Genomic DNA, 15,602 nt, shown 5'->3' with positions numbered 1-15,602 from the left:
CTCGCTGTGCAAGCTCTTGCTCTTCAAGATGTTTCTGCATATCCTCAGTTAAGAGCACTAGTTCTGTCCGCTGCAGGTCGTGAACTTGCTGCTGTCGCTCTGTCTGCAGCGACTTCACTGCAAGAGATGGCTTAAACGTAACAATATTGTAATGTCAGATTGTAGCATCTACGTTCCTTACGTTTAGCATCGAGCTTGCCCATCTCAGCTTGGAGACCTGTCTTGAGTGACATGAGACGTAGCTTGTCGGCTTGGCTCCTCGACAGACTCCATCAGAGCTGGTAGAGTCTGCTTGGTAAGCTGGAAATGACTCTTTATGCTGCTGTAGGAAATGTCCTGCCTTTTGGACTCCCAAACCTGGCTGGCATCTTCCTGGCACTCTCTGGGATCTGGAGCTGTGGAGAACAAAATACACAATCACAAAATACTTCTGCAGGTTGAAGTGTGTGAAAACAATCACTCACAAAGCAGCGTTCCGCCTCTTCCAAGCTGTGTTTGGAGTTGAGGTTGTTGGCGTTGTTTTGGTTAAGGTACGATACAGAAATACAAGTTACAAATGAAACAGTTCATTATCAGCCCACTCAAGTTGTCATACCTTTTCCTTCAGTTCTGCGATCTCTCGGTCTCGCTGTGCAAGCTCTTGCTCTTCAAGATGTTTCTGCATATCCTCAGTTAAGAGCACTAGTTCTGTCCGCTGCAGGTCGTGAACTTGCTGCTGTCGCTCTGTCTGCAGCGACTTCACTGCAAGAGATGGCTTAAACGTAACAATATTGTAATGTCAGATTGTAGCATCTACGTTCCTTACGTTTAGCATCGAGCTTGCCCATCTCAGCTTGGAGACCTGTCTTGAGTGACATGAGACTGAGCTTGTCGGCTCGGCTAACCTCCTCGACAGACTCCATCAGAGCTGGTAGAGTCTGCTTGGTAAGCTGGAAATGACTCTTTATGCTGCTGTAGGAAATGTCCTGCCTTTTGGACTCCCAAACCTGGCTGGTACCTTCACCAGCATCTTCCTGGCGCTCTCTGGGATCTGGAGCTGTGGAGAACAAAATACACAATCACAAAATACTTCTGCAGGTTGAAGTGTGTGAAAACAATCACTCACAAAGCAGCGTTCCGCCTCTTCCAAGCTGTGTTTGGAGTTGAGGTTGTTGGCGTTGTTTTGGTTAAGGTACGATACAGAAATACAAGTTACAAATGAAACCCACTCAAGTAATCATACCTTTGCCTTCAGTTCTGCGATCTCTTGCTCGGTCTGCAGCGACTCCACTGCAAGAGATGGCTTAAACTTAATATTGTATTGTCAGATTGTAGAATCTACGTTCCTTACATTTAAAATCCAGCTCGCACATGGCAGCTGTAAAATGTTCCATGAGGGTTTTGTGACTTCTCTCTTTAGCTTCAATGCTCTGCTGACAAGACAGGATCAGAGCCCGGAGAGAGGCCATGGCAGCCTTCACAGAGGCCTTTTTGCTGTGGTACAAATCGGTGTTTATTTTGTGCAGCACCACCTGCCGATGGCGTGGCTCCAATTGATCCAAGGCCTGTTGAAAGTCCTGTTCAACACAAGTAAATACACACAGCAATCATAGTTGATATATGGCATGATAACTGCAGTAACAGAGGAGTGATGAATGTGTCCTGGTCTTATTCTTTTATTTCAGATGTTTAACATGACACCACGTTTGTGTGTTTTTTGTATGGGTTAGGATATATATATATATATATATATATATATATATATATATATATATATATATATATATATATATAAAATGTTTACTGAGTGTTGTTAAAAGGAAAGGCCATGAAACACAGTGGTGAACATGCCCTTTCCCAACTACTTTGGCACGTGTTGCAGCCATGAAATTCTAAGTTATTTATTATTTGCAAAAAAAAAAATAAAGTTAATGAGTTTGAACATCAAATATCTTGTCTTTGTAGTGCATTCAATTATATATATGGGTTGAAAAAGATTTGCAAATCATTGTATTCCTTTTATATTTACATCTAACAATATTTCCCATCTCATATGGAAACGGGGTTTGTATATAAATACATACATATATATACACATGTATACACACACATATATACATGTATATATTTATACATATATATATATATACACACACATATATATATATATATATATATATATACATACACACACACATACATATATATACACATATATACATGTATATACATATAAATATATATACATATCTATACACATATATACAGTATATATACATTTGAAACACTTTCAAGTGTATACATATATACATATACACATATACTTTCAAGTGTATACATATATACACATTATACGTATACATATATACACATATATACATATATACACATATATACATAGACATACATATATATACATATATATACACTAATATATATATAATCATATATATATACACATTATATACATATATATATACATAAATACATATAAATATATATATACATATATATACAAATATACATTTGAAACACTTTCAAGTGTATACATATATACACATTATATATACATACTGTATACATACTATATATACATATACACATATACTTTCAAGTGTATACATATATACACATTATATATACATATATACACATTATATATACATAGACATACATATATATACATATATATATATACATATATATACACTAATATATATATAATCATATATATATATACACATTATATACATATATACATATAAATATATATATACAAATATACATTTGAAACACTTTCAAGTGTATACATATATACACATTATATATACATACTGTATACATACTATATATACATACATATATATATATACATACATACATAGACATATATACACACTATATATATACATATATACACATTATATATATATATATATATATACATATATACACATTATATATACACATATATATGTATATATACATACATATATATACATACATAAGACATATATACATATATACACATTATATATATATATAAATGTACATACATATTTATATATATATATATATATATATATATATATATATATATATATATATATATATATATATATATATATATATATATATATATATATATATATATATACATGTGCATGTCTGATGCAAGGGCTGTTTAACACCTTTCTTACGTCACGACTCTGGAGACTGATGAGCGTTGTCAGCAGCTTTATTGACATTCAAAAGGGTGAAACTAAAAAGACAAACAATACAGTCAATATATACATATGTTATATATGCTGTAATGTATCATATATATGCTGTAATGTATCATATATATGCTGTAATGTATCATATATATGCTGTAATGCTACCTTAAAAGGCATGAGAAGGTAAACAAAGTGAATGTGTACTACGACGCCATCTTAGATGACATCGCAAATGATTGCTAATGAGTATGGCAAAGATCATACATTTAGCTCCAAATATTTTAGACAAAAACCAAGTTTCAAAGTTCAACTTATGATACATACCGGCGATGCAAGCTTAAACAAAAGATATAAGCAGTATTTCTTCGAAAATAACCAGCATAAAGTACGTGCTCTGCTTGGCTTATGCAACTTCCGGTCAATAAAGTTTGATTCAAAATAAATACTTCTCAATGATGTAATAACTGCCATGACCACATGATGGCGACAAATACACATGTCATGTTCATTACATAACAAGCTTATTTAAGCACAACACATTTCAACAACAACAGTTTACAACTTTTAGTTGTAACAGAACTATATATATATAAATACTGTATATATACATATATATATATATATATATATATATATATATATATATATATATATATATATATATATATATATATATATATATATATATATATATTTATGTATGTATATGTCAGTGAGGTGCGGTGAGGTTGATGGCTGGTGAGGCACTGACTTCATCACAGTCAGATTTACAAACATATGAACCCTAAAGAGTATCTTATTCACCATTTGATTGGCAGCAGTTAACGGGTTATGTTTAAAAGCTCATACCAGCATTCTTTATACATACAAACTGTAGCACACAAAAAAAGCACATTTAATAATAAAACAGCCAGCCTTTGCGTGTCAACCACGGCCTTTGAAAACAACCGTCTTCTGTCCCCAAGACTGAAGCAAACCTTTGATTATTACCTCCTGCTTCGATTGAAAGTCCAGTTTAGAAAACTGTTCTATTTTACATAAGTAATCCTCCATGTTTTAATACAAGTTCAGGCGAGAGGAAATAATAAACGACCTCTGCACTTGACTTGCTAACTGTTGCTTCTTCTCACTTCTTCTGCGGCCAAGGAATCATCTCTGGGATCACTAGCGCCCTCTACCACCAGGATCACTAGCACCCTCTACCACCAGGAGGCCAGATTACTGCGAGCCTCAGCCAGTATGTCTTTTGCAGCAGTTTTATGATTGCTCAGCACAAGAAATACGTTCCACACATACAGTTGTTGACAAAATACACTGTACATTATATACCTCAGCTAACTAAACTATGGAAATGTATAATCAGAGGTGGGTAGAGTAGCCAGAAATTGTACTCAAGTAAGAGTACTGTTACTTTAGAGATTTATTACTCATGTAAAAGTAATGAGTAGTCACCCAAATATTTACTTGAGTAAAAGTAAAAAGTATGTTGTGAAAAAACTAAGTAAAGTACTGAGTAACTGATGAGTAACATACACACACATATCATATATATATATATATATATATATATATATATATATATATATATATATATATATATATATATATATATATATATATAAATATATATATATATATATATATATACATACATTGATGTATACAGTATATCATTTATATTTATTTATTTTGCCGTTTTTGTTTACATGTTAAAGGTGTTTTAATGAATATACATGCATGTTTAACACATATAGATTCCTTTCTTTCATGAAGACAAGAATATAAGTTGGTGTATTACCTGATTCTGATGACTTGCATTGATTGTAATCAGACAGTAGTGATGATAACGTCCACGTTTTCAAATGGAGGAGAAAAAAAGTTCCTCCTTTCTGTCTAATACCACATGAAAGTGGTTGGTTTTTGGTATCTTATTTGTCCAGCTTCCATATTCGTTTTCACACACTTTACAAGAAATACATTGGCGGCAAATTCCGTAGCTTGCTAGCTTGTTTGCGCTGGCTTTCGGAGACTCTTATTTTGAAAGCGCAGGCGCGATGGAGCGGCACTTTTATTGTGAAGACAGGAACTGTGCAGTCAGTCTTTAGGCTTGTGACGGGATGTACGGTTGAAATAAAAAAGGGTCTTTTTTCCTTCACACTTTTGATTGATTGATTGAAACTTTTATTAGTAGATTGCACAGTACAGTACATATTCCGTACAATTGACCACTAAATGGTAACACCCCAATAAGTTTTTCAACTTGTTTAAGTCAGGTCATGTGACCCCCTGGCTCTGTTTGATTGGTCCAACGTCACCAGTGACTGCATCTGATTGGTGGAACGGAGTGAACGTCACCAGTGACTGTATTTGTTGAAACGCAGGCACTATGAAGGTCTGTTTGACAGACCAAAACAAACAAAGCGTGCATTAACAGATCGATACAAATTAGTAGCGAGTAGTGAGCTGAATGTAGATAAAAGTAGCGGAGTAAAAGTAGCGTTTCTTCTCTATACGGTAAATATACTCAAGTAAAAGTAAAAGTATGTTGCATTAAAACTACTCTTAGAAGTACAATTTATCCCAAAAGTTACTCAAGTAGATGTAACGGAGTAAATGTAGCGCGTTACTACCCACCTCTGTGTATAATATAGTTCATATAGCAATACGCTCTTACTGCACAGCAGGCCAGCAGTTAGCCGAGTCATTGTGCAATCCATGTTGAGGCACTGAGTGACGTGCCTCAACTGGCTGCTGTTCACCGCACCGTCTCTTCTCAGTATTTGAACGGAAAATGTGAAAATTCAGCGATTTTGAATAAAAATAATCTAAAACTGGTGAAGTTAAATGGAAAATAACTTCATAGTATAATCACTTGATACATATAACAATTTAATTAATTTTTTTTTTCTTTCCATGATGGCAGGTGAGGCGGGGCCTCACCTGCCTCTAGTGACCGCACGTCACTGACACACCCACACACACACACACACACACACACACACACACACACACACACACACACACACACACACACACACACTCCACATTGACTTCCATATGTACTGTGACGATACAAGTGTTTAGATGATATCAATCAGCCTTCTGACACGGACATCAATGTGGACGATGCACAGTCGTGGAGACACTTGTGACTAGGAGCTATGTCGATACATCATTGACTGATTGATATCAGCACAAGTCATACTTGTATTATCAATATTGTAGACAGGTTCATCATTAATTGATTGATATCAGATCTATTTTGTAGTCTTCTAATTGTGACTTTTGAAGAATGTTTAATGATGATGTGCACTTGCAGTGACAAAATGCCATCAAGCAAGGTGCACTTCCACTTGACGACAGCGGGTGGCAGCATTGGCCAAGTTGGCAGAGTGATGGTACACCTGATTCTTTTTGTCTGACTCGAGGAGCAATGAGTCACTCACTGAAGTGAGTCGGGTGACTTGAGTCGCTGGTCACAAAGCGCACTGAATGAGCACGACATACGTTACAAAGTATGAGAATGTGCGAGCTGCTGCCTGCTCTTCTTTACTTATACAATACATTTGGATGAGATCATTTCCATTCATAATGATAAATACATTGAAATATATCAAAGTGCTTTGAGTTCCTTAAAAAGGTAGAAAAAAGTGCTATACAAGTACAAACCCCCGTTTCCATATGAGTTGGGAAATTGTGTTAGATGTAAATATAAACAGAATACAATGATTTGCAAATCCTTTTCAAGCCATATTCAGTTGAATATGCTACAAAGACAACATATTTGATGTTCAAACTCATAAACTTTATAATTAACTTAGAATTTCATGGCTGCAACACGTGCCAAAGTAGTTGGGAAAGGGCATGTTCACCACTGTGTTACATGGCCTTTCCTTTTAACAACACTCAGTAAAGGTTTGGGAACTGAGGAGACACATTTTTGAAGCTTCTCAGGTGGAATTCTTTCCCATTCTTGCTTGATGTACAGCTTAAGTTGTTCAACAGTCCGGGGGTCTCCCTTCTGCTATTTTAGGCTTCACATTTTCAATGGGAGACAGGTCTGGACTACAGGCAGGCCAGTCTAGTACCCGCACTCTTTTACTATGAAGCCACGTTGATGTAACACGTGGCTTGGCATTGTCTTGCTGAAATAAGCAGGGGCGTCCATGGTAACGTTGCTTGGATGGCAACATATGTTGCTCCAAAAGCTGTATGTACCTTTCAGCATTAATGGTGCCTTCACAGATGTGTAAGTTACCCATGTCTTGGCCACTAATACACCCCCATACCATCACACATGCTGCCTTTTACACTTTGCGCCTAGAACAATCCGGATGGTTCTTTTCCTCTTTGGTCCGGAGGACACGACGTCCACAGTTTCCAAAAACAATTTGAAATGTGGACTCGTCAGACCACAGAACACTTTCCCACTTTGTATCAGTCCATCTTAGATGAGCTCAGGCCCAGCGAAGCCGACGGCGTTTCTGGGTGTTGTTGATAAACGGTTTTCGCCTTGCATAGGAGAGTTTTAACTCGCACTTACAGATGTAGCGACCAACTGTAGTTACTGACAGTGGGTTTCTGAAGTGTTCCTGAGCCCATGTGGTGATATCCTTTACACACTGATGTGGCTTGTTGATGCAGTACAGCCTGAGGGATGGAAGGTCACGGGCTTAGCTGCTTACGTGCAGTGATTTCTCCACATTCTCTGAACCCTTTGATGATATTACAGAGCGTAGATGGTGAAATCCCTAAATTCCTTGCAATAGCTGCTTGAGAAAGGTTGTTCTTAAACTGTTCAACAATTTGCTCACGCATTTGTTGACAAAGTGGTGACCCTCGCCCCATCCTTGTTTGTGAATGACTGAGCATTTCATGGAATCTACTTTTATACCCAATCATGGCACCCACCTGTTCCCAATTAGCCTGCACACCTGTGGGATGTTCCAAATAAGTGTTTGATGAGCATTCCTCAACTTTATCAGTATTTATTGCCACCTTTCACAACTTCTTTGTCACGTGTTGCTGCCATCAAATTCTAAAGTTAATGATTATTTGCACAAAAAAAAAAAAAGTGTATCAGTTTGAACATCAAATATGTTGTCTTTGTAGCATATTCAATCGAATATGGATTGAAAATGATTTGCAAATCATTGTATTCCGTTTATATTTACATCTAACACAATTTCCCAACTCATATGGAAACAGGGTTTGTATGTATTTTGTTTATGGTCATTTACAGGCTGGACATGTGTCGACGTGTATGTTAGAACAATATGTTAGAATCCTCTTTATTGGTCAGTCTTGGATGATGCAATGATGGATGGGCAATTAAAAGGCTTCTAACATATTTTTCCAAGGAGAAGTTGCAACGACAACAAAATAAATAAAACAAAAATATTTGTAACTTAAATAATATTTAAAATATGATTTTAAGTCATTTTTTTTGTTTTGTTTCATTAAAAAAAAAAAAAAATCTCCCCAGGTAATGGAGCAAACATTTGTGTTATGAGCCTCCCTGCCGCTAGATGGCGGAGCGAATGTCACAGTGAACCCCGGAAGTTCCGACCACAACATCCGGTCTTGCTCGCTAGCATTAGCTTGTAGCTAAAGATGGACATAGCTTTGTTTTTACGAGCATAGGAAGGCATCTTAATTAAAAAATATATATACATTGTCATTTTTTTATTTGGATTTACTTTTCTGGTACATTGTACTAATATGCAGTATTTCAACTTTTCTACTGACACTGTTAGTTTTTGTAATTTAAATATGACAGTATAACTGTCATAGCAAATATGAAAGTTATATAAACATAACTCCAAAACTGAACATGCTTTATGCCTAAAAATGCCTGTAATATTGTACATATGTGAGTTTGACCAGAATCAGGTAATTTGGTAAGGTTTGCAAATACAAAAATGAGGTTTTACTCATTATGACAGTAAAACTTCTACATTCAATTTGACAGTTATTTAAACATCATTTCCTAACCACACATGCAAAAAGACTAAAACAATGCATCTTTATGAGTTTTACTCGAAACATATGCTTTTTTTAAGACTTGCAAACACAAAATGTAGTTTTTGACTCAATATGACCAGAGGTGGGTAGAGTAGCCAGAAATTGTACTCAAGTAAGAGTACTGTTACTTTAGAGATTTATTACTCAAGTAAAAGTAAGGAGTAGTCACCCAAATATTTACTTGAGTAAAAGTAAAAAGTATGTTGTGAAAAAACTACTCAAGTACTGAGTAACTGATGAGTAACATATATATACACACATATATATATATATATATATATATATATATATATATATATATATATATATATATATATATATATATATATATATGTGTGTATATATATATACACACACACATATATATATATATATATATATATACACACATACATATATACAGACATTGATATATACAGTATATAATTTGTATTTATTTATTTTGCCGTTTTTGTTTACATGTTAAAGGTGTTTTAATGAATATACATGCATGTTTAACACATATAGATTCCTTTCTTTCATGAAGACAAGAATATAAGTTGGTGTATTACCTGATTCTGATGACTTGCATTGATTGTAATCAGACAGTAGTGATGATAACGTCCACGTTTTCAAATGGAGGAGAAAAAAAGTTCCTCCTTTCTGTCTAATACCACATGAAAGTGGTTGGTTTTTGGCATCTTATTTGTCCAGCTTCCATATTCGTTTTAAGACACTTTACAAGAAATACATTGGCGGCAAATTCCGTAGCTTGCTAGCTTGTTTGCGCTGGCTTTCGGAGACTCTTATTTTGAAAGCTCAGGCGCGATGGAGCGGCACTTTTATTGTGAAGACAGGAACTGTGCAGTCAGTCTTTAGGCTTTTGACGGGATGTACGGTTGAAATAAAAAAGTGTCTTTTTTTCCTTCACACTTTTGATTGATTGATTGAAACTTTTATTAGTAGATTGCACAACACAGTATATATTCCGTACAATTGACCACTAAATGGTAACACCCCAATACGTTTTTCAACTTGTTTAAGTCAGGTCATGTGACCGCCTGGCTCTGTTTGATTGGTCCAACGTCACCAGTGACTGCATCTGATTGGTGGAACGGAGTGAACGTCACCAGTGACTGTATTTGTTGAAACGCAGGCACTATGAAGGTCTGTCTGACAGACCAAAACAAACAAAGCGTGCATTAACAGATCGATAAAAATTAGTAGCGAGTAGCGAGCTGAATGTAGATAAAAGTAGCGGAGTAAAAGTAGCGTTTCTTCTCTATAAATATACTCAAGTAAAAGTAAAAGTATGTTGCATTAAAACTACTCTTAGAAGTACAATTTATCCCAAAAGTTACTCAAGTAGATGTAACGGAGTAAATGTAGCGCGTTACTACCCACCTCTGAATATGACTGTAATATTCTTAAAATCCTGAGATAATGCGAAATAAGCAATAAAAATGTTTTTCAACATAATTCCTACACCAAACATGAAACATGTCTAATAATGCCTGGAGACTTATATCTTTGTTAGTTTTACTAGAAAAAGTATATTTTGTAAGGTTTGCAAAGACACACGATGTTTTTATTTACACATAACTCCAAAATTAAACATGCATTATGTCCAAATATGCCTGTAATATCAATCTGTTATTTTGGTAAGGTTTACAAATACAAAAATGAAGGTTTTACTCATAATGACAGTATAACTGCCACATTCAAAATGACAGTTATTTAAACATGACTCCTAAATCACATGCAAATTGGTTAATAATAACTGGAGAAATGTATTTTTGTGAGTTTTACTGGAAAGAAATAATTTGTAAGGTTTATAAAGACACAAGTTGTTGTTGTTTTTTTAATATGATGGTATAATTGTCTTACTAAATATGAAAGTTATATAAACATAACTCCAAAACCAAACATGCAATCCGTCTAAAAATGCCTGTAATATTGAATTTGTGTGAGTTTTACTATTATCTCTTATTTTTTATTCTAGTTGGATTTATATATTTATTTGTATCCATTAATGCATTTTATTCTTACTTAAGTGTGTATTTTTTTTTGGTATTGCTAAAAATTATTTTGTGCAACAAAATATTTTAGTTGAGGGAAAAATCAAAACGATGATGTCACGTCACATGTAAATATGGCACCGTCTTAAAAGTCAATTATAGCCAATATTTCAGAATAATTCCCACCAACAGAGTATTATTTTAGTACATTTAAACACAAATAGACTTTGGTAATAAAAACACAAATTAACTTTAGTAATAAACACAAATTAACTTTGGTAATAAACAAAAATTAACTTTGGTAATAAAAACACAAATTAACTTTGGTAATAAACACAAATTAACTTTGGTAATAAAAACACAAATTAACTTTGGTAATAAACACAAATTAACTTTGGTAATAAAAACACAAATTAACTTTGGTAATAAAAACACAAATTAACTTTAGTAATAAACACAAATTAACTTTGGTAATAAAAACACAAATTAACTTTGGTAATAAACGCTAATTAACTTTGGTAATAAAAACACAAATTAACTTTGGTAATAAACACAAATTAACTTTGGTAATAAACACAAATTAACTTTGGTAATAAACACAAATGAACGTCCATAAAAGTGTTAAAAAACAACTTAGCTTGTGAGGAACATATTATATACTTTATGTCTTTAAAACTATTCAACCACTAAACAGTGTTTGATGTTAAATATTCATACATTATATATTTTCTTGTTTTGGTCTTTAAATTCAAAGGTGCCAACTATTTTATACAAATGTTTATTAATGTCCTAAAAAGGATTTTAGTCGCTTTTTTTTGGTTTTTGATAACTAATGTTTTGCTGTATCTTTATTTGACTTTGCTTGGTAAACAAACCTCCACCTGGCGGCACAAACGTAAACAAACCTCCACCTGGCGGCACAAACGTAAACAAACCTCCACCTGGTGGCACAAACGTAAACAAACCTCCACCTGGCGGCACAAACGTAAACAAACCTCCACCTGGTGGCACAAACGTAAACAAACCTCCACCTGGCGGCACAAGCGTAAACAAACCTCCACCTGGCGGCACAAGCGTAAACAAACCTCCACCTGGCGGCACAATCGTAAACAAACCTCCACCTGGCGGCACAAACGTAAACAAACCTCCACCTGGCGGCACAAACGTAAACAAACCTCCACCTGGCGGCACAAACGTAAACAAACCTCCACCTGGCGGCACAAACGTAAACAAACCTCCACCTGGCGGCACAATCGTAAACAAACCTCCACCTGGCGGCACAAACGTAAACAAACCTCCACCTGGCGGCACAAACGTAAACAAACCTCCACCTGGCGGCACAAGCGTAAACAAACCTCCACCTGGCGGCACAAGCGTAAACAAACCTCCACCTGGCGGCACAAACGTAAACAAACCTCCACCTGGCGGCACAATCGTAAACAAACCTCCACCTGGCGGCACAAACGTAAACAAACCTCCACCTGGCGGCACAAACGTAAACAAACCTCCACCTGGCGGCACAAACGTAAACAAACCTCCACCTGGCGGCACAAACGTAAACAAACCTCCACCTGGCGGCACAAACGTAAACAAACCTCCACCTGGCGGCACAAACGTAAACAAACCTCCACCTGGCGGCACAAACGTAAACAAACCTCCACCTGGCGGCACAATCGTAAACAAACCTCCACCTGGTGGCACAAACGTAAACAAACCTCCACCTGGCGGCACAAGCGTAAACAAACCTCCACCTGGCGGCACAAGCGTAAACAAACCTCCACCTGGCGGCACAAACGTAAACAAACCTCCACCTGGCGGCACAAACGTAAACAAACCTCCACCTGGCGGCACAAACGTAAACAAACCTCCACCTGGCGGCACAAGCGTAAACAAACCTCCACCTGGCGGCACAAACGTAAACAAACCTCCACCTGGCGGCACAAACGTAAACAAACCTCCACCTGGCGGCACAAACGTAAACAAACCTCCACCTGGCGGCACAAACGTAAACAAACCTCCACCTGGCGGCACAAACGTAAACAAACCTCCACCTGGCGGCACAAACGTAAACAAACCTCCACCTGGCGGCACAAACATAAACAAACCTCCACCTGGCGGCACAAGCGTAAACAAACCTCCACCTGGCGGCACAAGCGTAAACAAACCTCCACCTGGCGGCACAAACGTAAAGAAAAAGACTTTCTCCGCCTGGAAAAGGAGCCGTGTGAACGCCAATGAACTATTGCGCAACCCCAGTCCCTGGTTTAGGCCGTGGCCTCGGTTATGACGCGTGCACACGCACGGCGGGAGATTGTTGCCGTGACGACGGTCCTGGCAGATAACAACAGGACTATTGCAAATGTCACAAGCTTTTTTTTTACGTCACACGCGTGTCGTCATGTTATGCTAACCACAGACTTTGTTCCTGTCCGCAAACTTTGTTCCCGCGCAGGCTGAGCTGGCACAAAAGAAGAAGTCAAATGCATCCCTTTTGTGACCTTTACTCGTTAACGCAGGTTGGATTTGAAATGAAAACATCAAACTTTGCGCTGTCAAAGACCAACCACAATGCTAACAGTTAGCACGCTGGCCAGATAGCGTCAGGTAACAGAAAATGTGAGCAAAAACTAGGCTAACATTTCTGTTAGCCTGTCAATGGGCTCATCCCTTTGATGTTAGCATTAAGCTAGCGGCATGAGCGTGAACTATTCGGACAAAATGTGATTCATCACGATCAAATATTGTATTCAAATGACAACTTTAATTATAATCCGACTTCTTAAACATATACACACGTTTAAAAATATCACAATGCCAATTTTTGTTAGCCTGACAATGGGATCATTCATTTGATGTTAGCATTAAGCTAACGGCATGAGCGTTAACTATACGTACAAAATGTGATTAATCACGATAAATTATTGTATACAAATGACATCTTTAATTATAAACCAATTTCTTAAACGTTTATACAAGTTTGAAACAATCGCAATGCTAATTTATGTTAGCCTGTGAATCCATTTTTAATGTTTGCGTTAAGTTAGCGGCATAAAAGTTACATTTTGGACAAAATGCGATTATTCACGATAAAATATTTGAATTGATCGACAGCCCTAATTAAAATAAAATTTCCTAAATGTTTATACAAGAGTTAACTACGGACAAAATGCGATTAATCACAATAAAATATTTTAATTGATCGACAGCCCTAATTTAAATAAATTTTTTCAAACGTTTATACGAGTTTAAAACAATCGCAATGCTAAATTTTGTTAGCCTGTAAATGGGCTCAACCATTTGATGTTAGCATTAAGCTAGCAGCATGAGCATTAACTATACGTACAAAATGTGATTCATCACGATCAAATATTGTATTCAAATGACAACTTTAATTATAATCACATTTCTTAAACGTATACACACGTTTAAAAATATCACAATGCTAATTTTTGTTAGCCTGACAATGGGATCATTCATTTGATGTTAGCATTAAACTAGCAGCACAAGAGCTAACCATGGACAAAATGTGATTAATCCCGATAAAATATTTGATTCATTTGACAGCCTTAATTTAAATCACATTTCTCAAACGTTTATACAAGTTTGAAACAATCACAATGCTAATTTCTGTTAGCCTGTGAATCCAGTTTTAATGTTTGCGTTAAGTTAGTGGCATAAAAGTTACATATTGGACAAAATGCGATTATTCACGATAAAATATTGTGCGGCCCGGTACCAATCGGTCTGCGGACCGGTACCGGTGGTTGGGGACCACTGGTATAGGCGACAAAGTATATTATTATTAATTATTACTTTTTACACGTTTTTTTCTCATTTAATTCCGATTTTTTTTTTGTTGCTCTATTTTTCTTACATTTTTACTGTTGTTTTTCCCCATGTAAGAATATAATAATAATATTATAAAAATATGATTGTGTAACTGTGTAACCTAAGGTGTTAAAAATGTTGCCTGTACGAAAATATTCATGTTTAGATACACATTTAAGTATTAATCATTGTTTGTTTTTTTCAAATTAATTAATTCACAAGTTGATATTATTTTTATTTTGTAATTAAGTTAAATAAACATTTTTTATACATTTATTTAATTTAATTTTTATATTATTTTTCAACCACTGTGCCGCACACACTAGCGTGCCGTGAGATACAGTCTGGTGTGCCGTGGGAGATGATCTCATTTCACCTATTTGGGTTAAAAATATTTTTTGCAAAGCAGTAATTCTAGTCGGCAAATGATGTGTTGTTGTTGAGTGTCGGTGCTGTCTAGAGCTCGGCAGAGTAACCGTGTAATACTCTTCCATATCAGTAGGTGGCAGCAGGTAGCTGATTGCTTTGTAGACGTCGAATACAGAGGGAGGCAGTG

At 35.9% G+C, this 15,602-nt stretch overlaps 1 long non-coding RNA gene across 1 annotated transcript; it reads right to left on the bottom strand.

Annotated features, from left to right (window-relative positions):
- Positions 1-644: 644 nt before the first annotated feature.
- LOC140677623 (uncharacterized) lies at positions 645-1,675 on the bottom strand. Its single transcript, XR_012049414.1, has 3 exons — positions 1,331-1,675; positions 1,106-1,269; positions 645-1,036 (listed from the first exon to the last, which is right to left on the bottom strand). It is a non-coding gene; the product is annotated as an uncharacterized lncRNA (long non-coding RNA).
- Positions 1,676-15,602: the final 13,927 nt, after the last annotated feature.

Source organism: Nerophis lumbriciformis, linkage group LG39, assembly GCF_033978685.3.
Source record: "Nerophis lumbriciformis linkage group LG39, RoL_Nlum_v2.1, whole genome shotgun sequence".
NCBI lineage: Eukaryota > Metazoa > Chordata > Actinopteri > Syngnathiformes > Syngnathidae > Nerophis > Nerophis lumbriciformis.
This window is presented reverse-complemented; position numbering and strand designations above follow the sequence as displayed.